The following is a 15,946-nucleotide window of genomic DNA, read 5'->3' on the forward strand; positions in this document are numbered from 1 at the left end:
CAGTTACACAAGCTTGGCCTTAGAACTGGCATCACATTTATTGTCTATTCTAGACCCCTTTTCATGTTATCTCTTTTAATCCTTATAACAGCCTCCTTCTTGAGAGAATGAAATTAAGTGATTATAGAATTTGTCCAAGAGTGTTTAGATAGTGTTAGGGCTAGGATTGGAAACAATTCTTCTAAATAATTTATAATTTCAGTTTTGATCACCTCTTTAATCAGTTATTTCAAAGAATGTCTGTAACTTGCAAGTGGATAGATTAAACATCATTCTTCTAGAAGGCTCAGAGGTTAAAGCGTCTGCCTCCAATGTGGGAGACCTGGGTTCGATCCCTGGGCCAGGAAGATCCCCTGGAGAAGGAAATGGCAATCCACTCCAGTATTCTTGCCTGGAGAATCCCATGGACAGAGAAGCCTGGTAGGTTACCGTCCACGGAGTCGCAAAGAGTCAGACATGACTGAGTGACTTCACCTCACCTCACCTCTTCTAGAATCGTTTCTAGTTTGTTTCCTTTGGGAACAGAAATATAGCCCTATATGAGTTCTAACTTTTAGATTGTAGTGAGGTTGATATGGTGGACTAATATATGGACAGTTTTAGTAGCTATTTTCATGGATATTGAAAACTGTCCCCTGGATATTTGCTTTTTGGTTGTTGGGTAGACTTGGGTTTGATCCCTGGGTTGGGAAAGATCCCCTGGAAAAGGAAAAGACTACCCACTCCAGTATTCTGGCCTGGAGAATTCCATGGTCTGTGTAGTCCATGGGGACACAAAGAGTCGGACATGACTGAGTGACTTTCACTTTCACGTTCACTTGTTGGGTAGAGAGTTCTGTGGGTTTCTCTTAACTCAGACTTTCATTGTTCCTAGTTCAAGGTCTTACACACAGGAGATGCCAGAGACTAAAACAAAAGCATTTTAGAACTGCTTGTGACCAAAATGGGCTTCCCTGGTGGTTCTGTGGTAAAGAATGTGCCTGAAATGCAGGAGACCTGGGTTCAATCCCTGGGTCGGGAAGATCCCCTGAGGAAGGAAATGGCAACCCACTCTAGTATTCTTGCCTGGGAATCCCACGGACGTGGAGCCTCCCACAAGAGTCAAATGCGACTTAGTGACTAAACAACAGCAATGTGACCAAAGAGCAAATTTTAAGAACGTTAGCATACGGAAGGCTCAACTACATTTTTATTATTTCATTCCCAAGCAATCAGGAAGTCTCTTCTAGATCCACACGCTCTGGTTGGGGAGTGTTCCTCTACTCCTAAATCAACTCTGGATGGTGAAGCAGGACCTGTGAGTTCTTGACCCAACTCTGCCACTGACTTGCCCATAGGCGAGTCACCGCCCCATGAAATATGGGGGTTGGGTCAAATGTTCTCATGGTCAATTCTGCTTCTCAAAGTCTAAGACTGCACAGTGGGCCTCGGGCTTTCCATTCTGAAGGTCACAGTCAGTTCACGAAGCAGGGTGTTCCCATTGCAAATGAGTGTTTCTTGGAGAAAGCATTTTGCTCAGGGAAGTGCTACATATTGGTCCCTGGGAATTACAAAATCATTATTTAAAAAGTGCTGGAACTGTTGGTCTGTAGTCAGTTTTAAAATCACTGGGGTAACCCTTTCCTCAGTTTGTTATATGAGCTCTGGACCAAGTTCAATGACAAACTAGGTCAGAGGGCAGACCTGCAATGATATGCACAGTGCTGTGGTTTTTTTTTGTCTAGAACAGCTGCGCATGGGCTGGGTGGTGTGTGGACTCCCTGAAGGGGATGCAAGCACATGTTTCCAGTGCTCCCTGCTGTACTGTTCCTTCCTGGATGCCCTTGGCTGTGGGGTAGCTGAAGCTGTCTGATGGGGGACGTGGAGGGTGTGTAACTGTCTGTGCAGAACACGTGGGTCATTTTCTTCGTTTCAAAAGTCCCCTGGAACATGTATCTTAATAATTTCCTGCATTTTCCATCTGTCGAGCCTTTAACACATGTCATGTTGTGCTGTCTTCTGCAGAGACGAAGATGGAGAAGAAGCCAGAAGAGCTTAGTAGATGCCTGTCACTTATTCCACCTAAGGGGAGGCATGAGCTAACCACACTCTAAATACGAATTAATGCGTGTGGTCAGATAGGGGATGTGATGAGAAATATCCATCTGAGTTTCCAAATCAAAAAGGGGCAGTCTTGGGGGGAAGGTTGTGGTGTTGACCCATTCGGTGGTCAGAAAAGGCTGTCTTGACTTCACCAAAGTGCTGGGGCTTTCCTCCAGCTCCCTCGAAGGCTGCTTTGGGGAATGAAGCTTGAGGATGAGCGATGGCACTGACCCTTCCACTTTGAATTCTAGGCATGAAGTTGTTTGCAGGAATGAGCTCAGCCTAACCACTTGAAATTAAGGCAGCAGAGGAAAACGGCCCATCTCTGTTTATAAATGTGCAAAACAATTTGCGAGACACAGCTATTACTCAAGCAAGAGACTGTTCACAGATGGTGGCTTGGGCTGGGAATGGATGCAAAGGCTAGGACGTTGGGCCGTTAATCACCGTCAGCAAATAAGCTGCTGGGTATAAGCGGCATACTGGGCTGAGACAGGGCTTAGTAGGGCTTGGTGTCTGTAGATTGCCCTGTCCTACAGGTAATTAGAGAAACCCTCACAGCCACAGAAAGCACCAAATAACAGCGGGGAGAGTGGTTTCAGCCAAACCTGCATGCCCTTCTTTTACTTGCTGCTCTTCCCCTATGCTTTCCTAAATACAGAACAACTTCAGTCTGTTGCAAATGTTGGAAATGAATAGAAATATCTACCTCTGCCAGAGTCCAGCACTCGAAGGAATGCCTCGGTAGATTAAAGACTACCACTTCGTCCAGATTGGTTACTGTCTAGATGTGGAGATAAGGCAGAGTGTGTGTGTGTGTGTGTGTGTGTGTGTGTACACACTCGCACTCATGTACATAGGTGTGTGTGCAAAAGGTAAGCAACCCTAGGCAATACGTAAGTTTCTTCCCCCACTTCCAGGCTCCCTTCTCCTCATCCTTTAGGTCCCAGCTCAGCTCCGCCATCTCCTGAGCAGCCTTCTCTGACCTTCGAAGACTGGGTGAGCTGCTCTTTGTTTCCACCAGTACATGTACTTCCCGCATCACAGGGCTTCTCACACTGAATTGTGACTGATTATTAAATTGTCTGTTACTTGTGGAAACAGGGACTTTGCCTCTCTCTGTTATTTCCAACATAATTCCTGTTTGTTGATTAATCATATTAACAGTATCGATAATCTTCTCTAAAAGTGGAGATAGACGAGGTAATTTGAAGTCGAGGAGAGAGGACTCTGTCTGGCCCGAGAGATATGCACAAAATGAGAGAAAGGGATGTGGTTTTACCTTGTTCGCTGGTTCTCAAATTGTGGTCCCTGGATCAGTAGCATCAGCATCATCCAGGAATTTGTTAGAATTGCAGGTTTCTGACCTCACCCCACACCTACAAAATTAGAAACCCTGAAGGGGGAACTGACAATCTGGATCTTAACAAACCCTCCACGTCAAAGTAAGGGAGCTGCTGACCTAGAGCCCTGCAGCTCTGTCTCCGTGCTATTCACAACTAAGTCAGTGAACTTCACATTCAGACTTGTCCCTACCTATAACTTTGGGACCAGGTATAACAAATAGAGGGCTTCCCTGATAGCTCAGTTGGTAAAGAATCTGCTTGCAATGCAGGAGACCCCGGTTTGATTCCATCCGCTCGAGAAGGGATAGGCTACCAGCTGAAATATTCTTGGGCTTCCCTTGTGGCTCAGCTGGTAAAGAATTCATCTGCAATGCAGGAGACCTGGCTTTTATTCCTTTGTTGGGAAGATCCCCTGGAGAAGGGAAAGGCTACCCACTCCAGTATTCTGACCTGGAGAATTCCATGGACTGTATAGTCCATGGGATCTCAAAGAGTCAGACGTGACTGAGCGACTTTCACATCTACATCTACATGACAAATAGAATTTATCTCATGTGCTTTCAATTAATTGACAGTGGCTGTTTGGAGATCTTGTATGAGGGATTTTGACGTTATTGCCTGGGCCCGGAGTGAAAAAGTGCCACAACTGATCATTGATGTCTGCCATGTGTGCATGAGTAAGTAATACTCACCTCCCTTATGTCTGCAGTGGTTCATCTGGAGACAGTCCTGAATTTATGCAGGACAAGATGAAGGCCATGCTTAGGGCTGACAGTCTGGCTATGGGTTCTGTTCTGAGCTTCATGCTATAGTTTTCTAGAACCCACCCTCCTTTCTTGTGGCCCAGTTTGGGTGGCCTGCCCTTTTACATTAGTCTTGATGTAACTGGGTATTTAGTACAGGCTGCTGGACCTTCCCCATAGTGATCACCACCCCTTGGGTCTTTCTTTTTTAAATATTTATATATATATTTGGCTGCTCCAGGTCTTAGTTGTGGCGCTTGGCATCTCCAGTCTTTGTTGCAGCATGTGGGATCTTTAGTTGTGGCATCGAGGATCTAGTTCCTTGACTAGGGATTGAACCTGGGTCCCCTGCATTGGGAGTGCAGAGTCTTAACTACTGGACTGCCAAGGAAAATAATTTGAAAAAAAAAAATGTATGTATACACCTAAAACTAACACAACACTGTAAATCAACTACAGTCCAATATATAATATATATTTATATAATCTATTCATATCAAATATTATATTATTAATATACTATTAATATTAATATATTATCAATATATACATTTAATAATATATTATTAAAATAATATATTATTATATATATATTTAAGGAAACCATGTCAAGGCACATAGTACTGAAACACTGACAAACAACTGGTAAAATTATGGAAGGTTTTAATCCCCCAGCTCTGGAGTTTGGGTTTTGTGCTTTAGGAGGGAGCTGCCAGAGCTCTGAGCTGGGAAAGGTGGTGACACTTGAAAGAGGTTCTGTATGGGTGGTGACCTAGCAAGTATGAGCAGGGTAATCAGCAGACTCCAAGAGGAGTCTGCCATAGTTATCCAGGCTGGATGTGGCGCTAGGTACGGGGGTGGAAAGAAACTGACCTATGAAGGAAGCACTCGAAACATTCCCCAGGGGAGAATCAATTGGACTGGATGGCTGAGCTAAGGGCCAGAGAAAAATCAAAGATGACATCATTTTGAAGCTCTGTGACTAGAATAATGACATGAAACAGAAAGTCCAGTGGGGAAGAGCAGAGGTAGGAGGAAGCTGAGGGCTTGAATTTAGCAGTAAAGTGAGTTTGAAGTCAAAATGTCCCTGTAGAAATGATGAGCAGCGACATGGAGAGCCAGGACCACTGGTTGTGTGCAGACTGAGATGAACAGGAATGCTGGGGACTCCGCATCCCGGGAGACAGCTGGAAAGGGGAGAGTGGAGGATGAGCTTCAGATCTGAGACGTGACCTCTAGAGAATGCCTACCTCAGGGTGGAGGAAGAAGGACGTGGGGAGAAATAGCCCAGGAGGAGGGCAACCTGGAGATGCCCAAGGGACAGGAGGGTACCAGGAAGGGGTGGTGGCTGCTGCTGCTGCTGCTGCTAAGTCGCTTCAGTCATGTCGGACTCTGTGCGACTCCATAGACGGCAGCCCACCAGGCTCCGCCGTCCCTGGGATTCTCCAGGCAAGAACACTGGAGTGGGTTGCCATTTCCTTCTCCAATGCATGAAAGTGAAAAGTGAAAGGGAAGTCGCTCAGTCGTGCCTGACTCTTAGCGACCCCATGGACTGCAGCCTACCAGGCTCCTCTATCCATGGGATTTTCCAGGCAAGAGTGCTGGAGTGGGGTGCCATCACCCTCTCCAAAGGGGTGGTGGTCTACAGTACAAATCTGCGAGAGGACGAGGAAAGGGAACAGACCTGATGCGCATGCCTGTCGGTCTGTGGACAGCACCCAGAGTGCTGTGCACCTTTCTGTGTCAGGACAGCTGTTTGGTACCTGAGCTCACAGTGTATCGACAGGGAAATCCTTTTGCAGACAACTTTCCAGATAAAACTTGCTGGGCCTGAGAACTTATAATGGTAAGAAGTCATTCATTAGAATCCTTGTGATCTAACTTGTGATCACTGCTTGCCCCCTTCCCAACTCCCTAAGTGATAGTCACTCAGTCGTGTCTGGCTCTTCCAAACCCCATGGTTTGGAACCATGTTACATGCTACAATCTAACAGACTATAGCCTGTTAGACTCCTCTGTCCATGGAATTTTCCAGGCAAGAATACTAGAGTGGGTAGCCATTCCTTTCTCCAGGGGATCTTCCTGACACAGGGATCAAAGTTGGGTCTCTTGCATTGCAGGCAGATTCTTTACCACCAGAGCCACCAGGGAAGTCCCTAACGCACACACAAGCATGCTCATTCCCAGCCTCTTTCTGACAGTGAATCTTCTGAAGCCATCACAAAAGTAACAGAACATAAATAGTTCTACCATTTACCACCAACTCATAGATTCAGTTTTTCAAGATTAGTCACCTGTGTGTCTGAAAGAAAGCAGCTGGCCTGCACAGTTGTTCAGCTGCATGGGTTACTGCATCTCCAGAGGCAGTATTTATTGGTTTGATTTTCTTCGTGTTTTTAAAAAATATCTATTTATGTGGCTGTGATGGGTCTTCGTTGCCACACGCAGGATCTTTGTTCTCTCATGTGGCGTCTTTCATTGTGGTGCATGGGCTCTCTAATTGTAGTGGGCTGGGCAGTAGTTATGGCACGTGGGCTTAGTTGTTCCACAGCACGTGGGATCTGAGTTCATGATGGCCCAGAGATTGAACCAATGTTTTCTGCATTGCAGAGCAGGTTTTTAATCACCAGTCCACTCTGATTTTCTCCATATTTTTATTATGATTTTGTTGACTCAAAAGTTGAGTGACTTGGATATTTACTATAACAACTTTCCAGCAGATGACAGAAGTGGCTGATTCTGTCAGTATCAACACATTGTGATAATTTTCTATCGGGAGGAAACAAGGTGTGTTGAGGAAGTCTTCACAAAGGAGACCTGGACAGCTCCCATCAGATGAATGAGGGACCAGCACTTTACAGACAGTTCATCAGCCATCTGTTCTCCGTATGTGGATGGACCATTAGAATGGGCTTTGAAATGAGTCCGTTTCCATTTGACAAGCGTTTATTGAACACCTACTGAGGACCACTATATCAGCTACTAGGATGAGAAGACATCATCATCAAGGGACACTGAATCTAAGAAAGGGCATGAGTAGGAAAATGACATCACGCAGTAACCGTATGTCTAAAGTGCTGTGCACCCAAATTCAGTCCTGCCACATCCACTGTTCCACTCCATCATGCTCTTGCTTTTAATGGAATAAGCTTACATACTGGCTATAATTAAAGCATCATTTTAAATGGATCTTTTATTGTGAGTCACTGCTTAATAAACCTAATTCTTTCTTCCAGGCAAAAGAAGATAACATGTTTTAAACCAGTTGCTGAGATCAAAATTTTTTAGGGCATCTACCCACTGGATTAAGCAGCTGTGGAGCGAGAGAGAGAGAGAGAGAGAGAGAGAGAGAAAGAGATGGTGTTTTTCTTTAGCTTATCTCCTTTTCTCCTTCTCTGGTAGCGGATGGTCTTGAAAGACAGGGAAAAGTTTGCATTGCAGTTCAGCTCAACAGTTCTAAGTTCTCTTAGGAAGAGGGGGAAATGTTGAGTCCTCTTGGGCATATCCTGTTTTCTTGTAGTCAGATGTTCTCATAGCTAACTTGTCCTTCACCAGCTCTCTGTTCCTAAGTGAAGGACAAGGTTAACCTAGCTTTTCTTTGCTTGCCAACGTCTGACTCTCAGGACTGTCTTCTTTGTGAGGCTATTGAAGTAGATGGCTTCATTCCTTGTCTGGGTCTCTTTTTCCTCTGACCATCATAAATAGCATGGACTTAAGGGATCAGTCCCATTTCCTTACTGTACAAACAAAGAGATGGAAGCCCAGAAAGCTGCTCAGGTTCAGGCTAGGAGTTTAACACCAGGAAGCAATAGTTTATAAAGAGAATTGCACGTCGGTTTACTTTATAGAAAGGAATGGCAGAATGAAGACTAAACTAAAGGAAGAGGAGGAAATCGATTCTGAAGGGGAAAGTGACGCTAATGAAGAAACAGACAGGGCAGAAAAGCAGTGATGTACACATGCCAATACGCTAGCCACTGGGTGGGTACATGGCCAAGATGGAATCAACATGAGCACACAGAAAAGCAAGAGCTTTAGAGACACCAGAAACAAGAGTATGGCAGCCACAGCCTTGCCCTCACTGCCTGTGTTTGCGGGTTTATTTACTTTTAAAATAAAAGACAAAACAGGTGGTTATTGAACAGTTTACCCAGCCAGATAAAGGAGCTTGTGCTGTGAACAGCAAAGATCATAGTTCAAAGCAATGCCAGCCTGGGGGGAGGGGGTGGACGGGAACCCCTGACCTCCAGGTAAACAATATCCAGCTTTAGAGCAGGGTTTCTGGATTAACTTAAGGATGTACAGTTCTAAAGGAAGTCTGTTGGAGACTTGCACAAACCGTGGGGAGGAGGGTGAGCCAGGGTTAGGAGAGGTTCCGCAAATGCCAGAGGGATGAAGGCCACCGAGGACCTCAGAAATAAGGAAAGAAGCCAGATGTTTTAAATAAAATGGCAGTGCTTCTGAATGAGGAAGTGTGAATGTAAGTGTGACCTAGAGTTATAGGAATATAAAACTAACATTATCTGCCTTTAATGCAGACATCTAAATTTCCAGCAGATGGAGATGTTACCACGTGAAAGAGAAGTTCGACAGGTGGGCACTGTCCCAGACTTCCTCCTTTCCAAAACGGGAGGGCTTCTTTCTTAGGAGAGAGACACAGAAAGGACCCCTGAAATATGTAGACTCCCATCTCTAAGTAAATAACACATCTTAAGAGAAAATATGGACATTACCTAGGTTCCAAATTCAGAGGGTAAGCTTTTAAAACGACGAAAGCCTTTCTCAGTTATTTCCTTCTCAATTTGGAAGAACTTGGCAAAAATCCTTTGATTTCTAAGCTTTGTGTTTGGAAACCAGAGGCAGAAAATGGTTCTCTTTGCCTTCTAATCAACAGGTGTTTGTATTATAGTACTTGCTACTTTAGGAGTCGAGGGTTCAGGGTTTTCTGTTGTGTGTTTGATTTTTTTCCTGGGCCCTAGAAATTGCCTTGCAGCCCTGGGCCTGGGAGGTCAAGTTGTTTTCACAGCTTGCTTGCATTTTGCTTCTGAGGACTTGGGCAGGAAGCTTTTATCACCCTTTTGAAGAGTTGAATAGCTGTGCCCCCGCAAGCTAGCTGCTAGGCATAACTTATTAACATTTTTAAAAAGAAAAACAACCTGTCTGGGTGCCTATCGAATGAAATCTTTTTGATTGACTGTGTTGTCTGGGTGATCTCAGGTATCAGGGAAGCATTTTCGGATCTGCTTAGGATGCTGTGGTTGGTGACTGTCTCCAAACCAAGGAAGTGGTGCCCATGAATTGGGGCTTATAAGGGGGGTTAGTATGGCCTTAGGTGTAATGGGGATAATGTTTTATCTCTGTCAGTCTTTTTTCCTAATGAAGTGTTTTGTTTTTTTTTTTAAGAACTAAAAATTCATTCAAATAAATTTTCAGGAAAATTGTAATATGTTCTCTTCTTTTAGATTTTAGTCTTAGAATAAATTCTAGGAGGGGGATGAATAGGTCTGTCCATATGAATAATATGTCACTGGATATCTTCCTTATTGTCGCCAAAGTATTGGACCAATTACACGAAGATACCACTTTCACCCCGAACTTATTTTACGTGCCATCATTTTTTTTTTTTTTTAAAGAAAATAAGACCTCTTTTTTGTTAATTATAAGTATACATAGCAAAGGCTTAGAAGTAAATTTTATGGTCAGGTCAGGGAATTTCTGGTATGCAGCTCAGAATCCTGCTCTGCACAGCTTAAGAGAAGCATCATACAGATCTTCTTCTCAGCCCAGAACCCCTTTTCCACATTCCTCTAAGTTCAAGCAAAGGTTACCTTCCCTTGGCCAGAGGACCTCTTGCTGCCTGCCAGCCGGGGATGTCTGGATCTTCTTTTGATCTCCTTTTTTTTTCCTCAACCCAGAGATAGCTTATCTCTCCAGGGAGAGGCAGAGACATTTGTTATTTGGCCATCAACAGTTAACTGCTTATGTGGCTTACACACATACACTGAAGGCAAATCAAAACTGCATTCAGGATATCACATATTCTCAGTAAAACCTGAGACTTTAACAAGAACCTCCTTTACCTTAAATCATCCCATAAATCATCCCTCGGATATGTCCAGAAAGAGGCAATCAGTTTGTGTCTTTAGCACTCTTGAGGGGTTCTTACACTTTTATCAAATCGTGCTTGGTTCATTCCCTCTTAGCCTTTGAGTGGTTCATTCATTTTGCTCACCAAACCCCTATGGAGTGCCCACTCTGTGCCAGGCTCTTGCTGCTGCTAAGTCACTTCAGTTGTGTCCAACTCTGTGGGACCCCATAGGTGGCAGCCCACCAGGCTCCCCAGTCCCTGGGATTCTCCAGGCAAGAACGCTGGAGTGGGTTGCCATTTCCTTCTCCAATGCATGAAAGGGAAAAGTGAAAGTGAAGTCACTTAGTCATGTCTGACTCTTAGCGACCCCATGGACTTAAGAGTAGGCAAATGCAGGTGAAGCGATGGAAGTGTGTCTCTAGTAATGGTGAGCACAGCATCCTTGCATGCTTTGTTGGTTTGGGGTCAGTTATGTCATCTTTGCTTGCAAAGGATGGCTGATTTTTCCATCTCCCAGGATATATTCTCTTCCAAGAGGTTGTCTGTGTTGAACTCTTCTTTTACGCCCACTTCATTGACTAGGGGAAGACAGAGACTAGAAGGCAAATCTCTGTGGGCAGAGTAGTCTGGTGGATCATCCCAGCTATTGGAATTTGACCACCAATTTTAGATTAGTTTCATACCAGAGTGTTGGTTTGATCTTTGGAATATAATAAGGGAAAGGATAGGCTTCTGAATGTAAAGACTCTAGTTCCATTTTTTCAAATTTGTAGCAAAATACACATAATAGGACTCCCCCTGTGGCACAGAGGGTAAAGAATCCACCTGCAGTGCAGGAGAAACAGGATTGATCCCTGGGTCAGGAGGATCCCCCTCGGAGGAGGAAATGGCAACCCACTCCAGTATTCTTGCCTGGAAAACCCCATGGACAGAGGAGCCTGGCAAGCTACAGTCCAAAGGGTCGTAAAGAGTCACACACGACTGAGCATGAGCACAAATGGACACATAACATAAAATTTGCCATCTAAGCTGCCTTTAAGTGTACGATGAAGTAGCGTTAAGTAATTGACATTGCTGTGTAACCAGTCTCCAGAACTCTTTTATTCTCGCAGACCTAAAACCCTGTTCCCGTTAAATAATAGCTCATTTCCCCTCCCCCAACCCTTGCAGGCACCATTCTGCTTTCTGTCTCTAAGATTTAATTACTCCAGGTACCTCATATAAGCAGAATCATAAAATGTCTTCTTATAACTGGCTTTTTCATGCAGCATAGTGCCTGCAGGTTCATTTGTGTTGCAGCATGTGTCAGAATTTTTTTCCTTTTTCATGCTGAATAAGTACTATATTAGAAGCGTAGGCCATGTTTTGTTTGTTCATTCGTCTGTCGGTGGATACTTGGGTTGCTTCCACCTTTTTGGCTCTTGTGAACAGTGCTGCTGCTATTGTTGTAGGAAAAGATGGAGTATAAGAGGATGGGTATGTCCCAGGTCTCTGGCGAGTCTCTTGGACGGGCCACCAAGTGGCGATCCTTGACTTCACGCAGGAAGGAATTCAAGAGCAAGCCACAGTAAAGTGAAGCAGGTTTATTTAGAGAGGGACACACTCCGCAGGCAGAGTGTGGGCCATCTCTGAAGGCAAGAACCTTGGGCTGGGGTCCTCGGTTTGGAAAGTGAGGGTGGCGCTGTGGGGGATACACATTCCATAGGTCATGCTGTCAGATCCCAAAGGTGAGATGCTGGTGAGGGGGTGGTTCGTGTCTGTGGACTGGATAGTTTCATAGGCTAATGAGTGGAAGGAATATTCTATCTCGGAGAAGAGGGGGGTTTCCAGGAGTTGGGACACCTGTCACTTTTTGGCCTTTTAGGATGAGACCTGGAACTGTCATGGTGCCTGTGAGTGTGTCTGTTAGCATATGCCAATGTATTACAATGAGTATATAATAAGGCTCAAGGGCTCCTGGAAGTCTAATCTTCCCATATCTTGGGCCTAGTAGGTTCTAAGCAGTTTTGTGGCCTCCTGTTGTTCCTAATTGTTGTGTCATTCTTTTAATGGTTGTGACCTGTCTCCCTCCTTCCTGTCTCACTGTGAACATGGGCATGTAATACTTTTCAAGACCTTTGCTTTCCCTTCTTTTGGATGTACAGTTGACCCTTGAACAACAGGAGTTTGAACCATGGAGGTCCACAAATTTAGATTTTTTTCAGTATAGTCCCTGAATTTTCATTTTACATTAATTAAGTGTGGGGGAAAGTTCGTGTTTGATTAGAGATCAGAATGTGTGCAATCAAAAGAACTGAGGTTTGAGTACTGATTCTATCCAAACTGTCCTGTCCTTGGGTGTCAGTTACCAGTGTTTTTGTTTTTGAGGTGTAGATTTCTGGGCTGTGGGGGTGGGGGCAGTGGTGTCAGCACCCTAACTGCCACATTGCTCAGGGATCAGCTGCATATACTCAGAGCAGAATTGTCAGATCGTAATGTGATTCTACGTGCGCTTTTTGGAGGAACGTCCGTACAGTTTTCCGCTGTAACTGTGCTGTTTTATATTCCCAGCAGCAGAGCACAAAGGTTCCAATTTCTTCGATCTTAATTAGCACTTCTTTTTTTTTTTTTTTTTTGATAATAGCCATTCTAGTGGGTGTGAGATGCTGGTTCTATTTCTAAGGATGAAATAATAATTTATTATTATTATCAGGATATGTTCAACAACATATCCTGAACAATCCCTGCATTTTCAGATGAAAGGATACAAATCAAAAAGTGCTAATAGCATTTGTCACTATATTATTCAGCTCTTCTTGGTTTATTTTTGGTGGCTCTTAATATACCTTTTGGGCTTCCCCAGTGGCTCAGCAGTAAAGAATCCACCTGCAATGCAGGAGCTGCAGGAGACGCAGGGTTGATCCCTGGGTCAGGAAGATCCCCTGGAGAAGGAGATGGCCACCCACTCCAGTCTTCTTGTCTGGAGAATCCATGGACAGAGGAGCCTGGCGGGCTACAGCTCAAGGGGTCACAAAGAGTCAAACAGAAGCAACTAAGCATGAGCACAATACACCTAGTATCAAAAACCAACAGGAACCTAGACCAAAGGTTTAAAAGAGCTTATACTGCATCTCCTCTTTCTGTATGTTATCTAATTTGATTTTCATGAAATCTCTGTATGGCTCTTTAGCTAGGCAAAGAAAGGAGAGGGAAAGATTAGAGAGGACTTGGAAATATGGTTACAATATTGGAAGATGTCTGGACTGCATAGACGTCTATGGAAAGTTTGACTTTCATGGGTCTTCAGGATTGAATCCAACTTTGCATCTTACATCTTCCTATGTGTGCTCTGTCATATGACCTTCCTCTGACCTCCAGCACTCTGAACCAAGAGAAAGACCTTGAATGTCCTTGGTCTAAACGCGTGCTTGCCCATTTGTCACAGTGCCCTGAGGAGCAGTTTACTATGTTGGATGATCCAGGAACTTTTCTTGGAGACTGATCTGCATAGCACACTCAGAAGGAGTGTAGGTAATAAACTGGATTGTTGTGTGGGCTGTGCTTAGTCACTCAGTCATGTCCAACTCTTTGTGACCCCATGGACTGTAGCCCACCAGGCTCCTCTGACCATGGGATTTTCCAGGCAAGAATACTGGAGTGGGCTGCCATCTCCTCCTCCAGGAATCTTCCTGACCCAAGGATTGACCCCAAGTCTTCTGCAGCTCCTTCACTGCAGGTGGATTTTTTACCACTGAGCCACCAGAGAAGCCCCTGGATTACTCAGTCAAAAAGGTTACATCCTTTTATCTCAAACCTATTGGGCATTTAAAGAGAATTCTCTTTTTCCCTGGCTTCCTCCGCACCTTGCCCAATTGTTAAGGTAATTGTGGCTGGCTAAGTCTATCCAAAGGGGGACTTCCTTGGCAGTCCAGTGGCTAAGACTTTGTTTTCCAGTGCCAGGGTGTGTGTTCAGTCCCTGGTCAAGGAACTAAGATCCCACACGCCTTGCAGGCAAAAATCCAAAGCATAAAACAGAAGTAATATTGTAAAAAATTAAATAAAGACTTAAAAATAAAATAGAAATAAATCTATTCAGAGGAACTCAGAACATCAGGCTACAGCTACATAGTTGAAGTGAAGTAGGGAACTGAATCTAGGAAGAGCCATATCCTCACAAAGGTATACTGATTGTGACTATGCACTGTTGGGAGTCTGGGGAGAGGTACCTTCTTTCCAGGCATCCCTGTCTGTCACCCATTTTGCACTGAGGTAGAGAAAGTTTGCTTGGGCTTCCCTGGTGGCTTAGACGGTAAAGAATCTGCCTGCAATGAGGGAGACCTGGATTCAATCCCTGGGTTGGGAAGATCCCCTGGAGAAGGAAATGGCAACCCACTCCAGTATTCTTGCCTGGAGAATTCCATGGACAGAAGAGCCTGGTGGGCTACAGTCCATGGGGTCACAAAGAGTTGGACACGTGGACACGACTAAGCAACTAACACACACACAGAGTACACTTGTCAATGGAAACTTCTACTGAAGGAAGAAAATAACAAGTTCCTCACTAAGACCTGTGTTTGTCAGTAGCTGGGGGTTGAACTGCAACTGATGGCCTTTCAGAACACAGGAGACTCTCAGAAAAAGGAGGATGAAAACAATCTTTCTATACAGACCTAATAACAAAATGAAACTTGCAGGTGGCTATTTGCAAGAACCATAAAAGAGAAAGAAAATAGAATAATGAGATCTTAAACAGTGTTCCCAAGGTTTGGCTACTGAGCAGCTGGAGTCCTGAAGTGCAGCCAAAACACCATGGAACCATTCTTCCTACTCCTCTTCCAGGACATATTTTAACTTGACCTCACTGCTTCGGCAATTATCAAAGAAAATTAAAAGAACAGACAGCTCTGCAGAGCTTTGGGGACAGACTAACATCAATTACCTACCTACCGGCAAGGGAATACTTTTAATAAAGCCTTGAAACTAGCAGGGACTACCTCCTAGTCCATCTTTTTACCGCCAAGGGTTGCCACATTTCTATCAAGTCAAATATTTCCATGTCTGCAGTTCTTAATAAAGCTTCCAGAAGCAGACTTCATCACTTCCTTGGGCATCTAGTTTCAGGGGAGAAGAAAGGAAGTGATCATATATTTGCACCTGTGCTTTTACAAGCATTCTCTTACTTAATTCTCAGACAAGACTGTGAGATAAGCATTAACATACCCATTTTAACAAATGAGGAAAACAAGGTTCATAGACATAATTATTCCAGTGACACAAGCTCGGTAAGTGGCAGAGCTCCGATGCAAACCTAGATAAGGACGTACAGAAACCCCTTCCCTTTTCCCTTTGTGCCTTTCAGTGGATTTGCGAGTGCTAGGTGCTTTGTCTAAAGGTCTAGCCAGCATCTTTTCTGCAGTGTTTCTTTAAATGCAATTGCATTTTGAAGGTCCTAATGGGCCCTGAAGGCCTTGGCTAGGGAGCCATAATGCTGGCAGCAGCTAGTTCTGCAAAAGGGCTTTAGGTCTGAGATTGAAAGGAAGGCTGTACCTCATTTAACTCAATGGCCACCATCCAAATCGTCCCAACAGTCAAGAAGTGGGCTGCTTTTCATGCCTCTTCTGTACACATCCTTTGTTTTTCTTTTTTGTCTTTGCCCATCCTTTCCCCAAATATCACAAAACACTGTTTCAGCCTGAAGTTTCAATTAG

General features: G+C 44.3%; 1 protein-coding gene across 3 annotated transcripts in view; it reads left to right on the plus strand.

Annotated features, from left to right (window-relative positions):
• Positions 1-15,946, plus strand: part of THSD4 (thrombospondin type 1 domain containing 4) — a 689,604-nt gene that overhangs the window by 290,398 nt on the left and 383,260 nt on the right. The gene's annotated exons all lie outside the window — the stretch shown is intronic.

The sequence above is a fragment of the Ovis canadensis genome, chromosome 7 (genome assembly GCF_042477335.2).
Source record: "Ovis canadensis isolate MfBH-ARS-UI-01 breed Bighorn chromosome 7, ARS-UI_OviCan_v2, whole genome shotgun sequence".
Classification (NCBI taxonomy): Eukaryota; Metazoa; Chordata; class Mammalia; order Artiodactyla; family Bovidae; genus Ovis; species Ovis canadensis.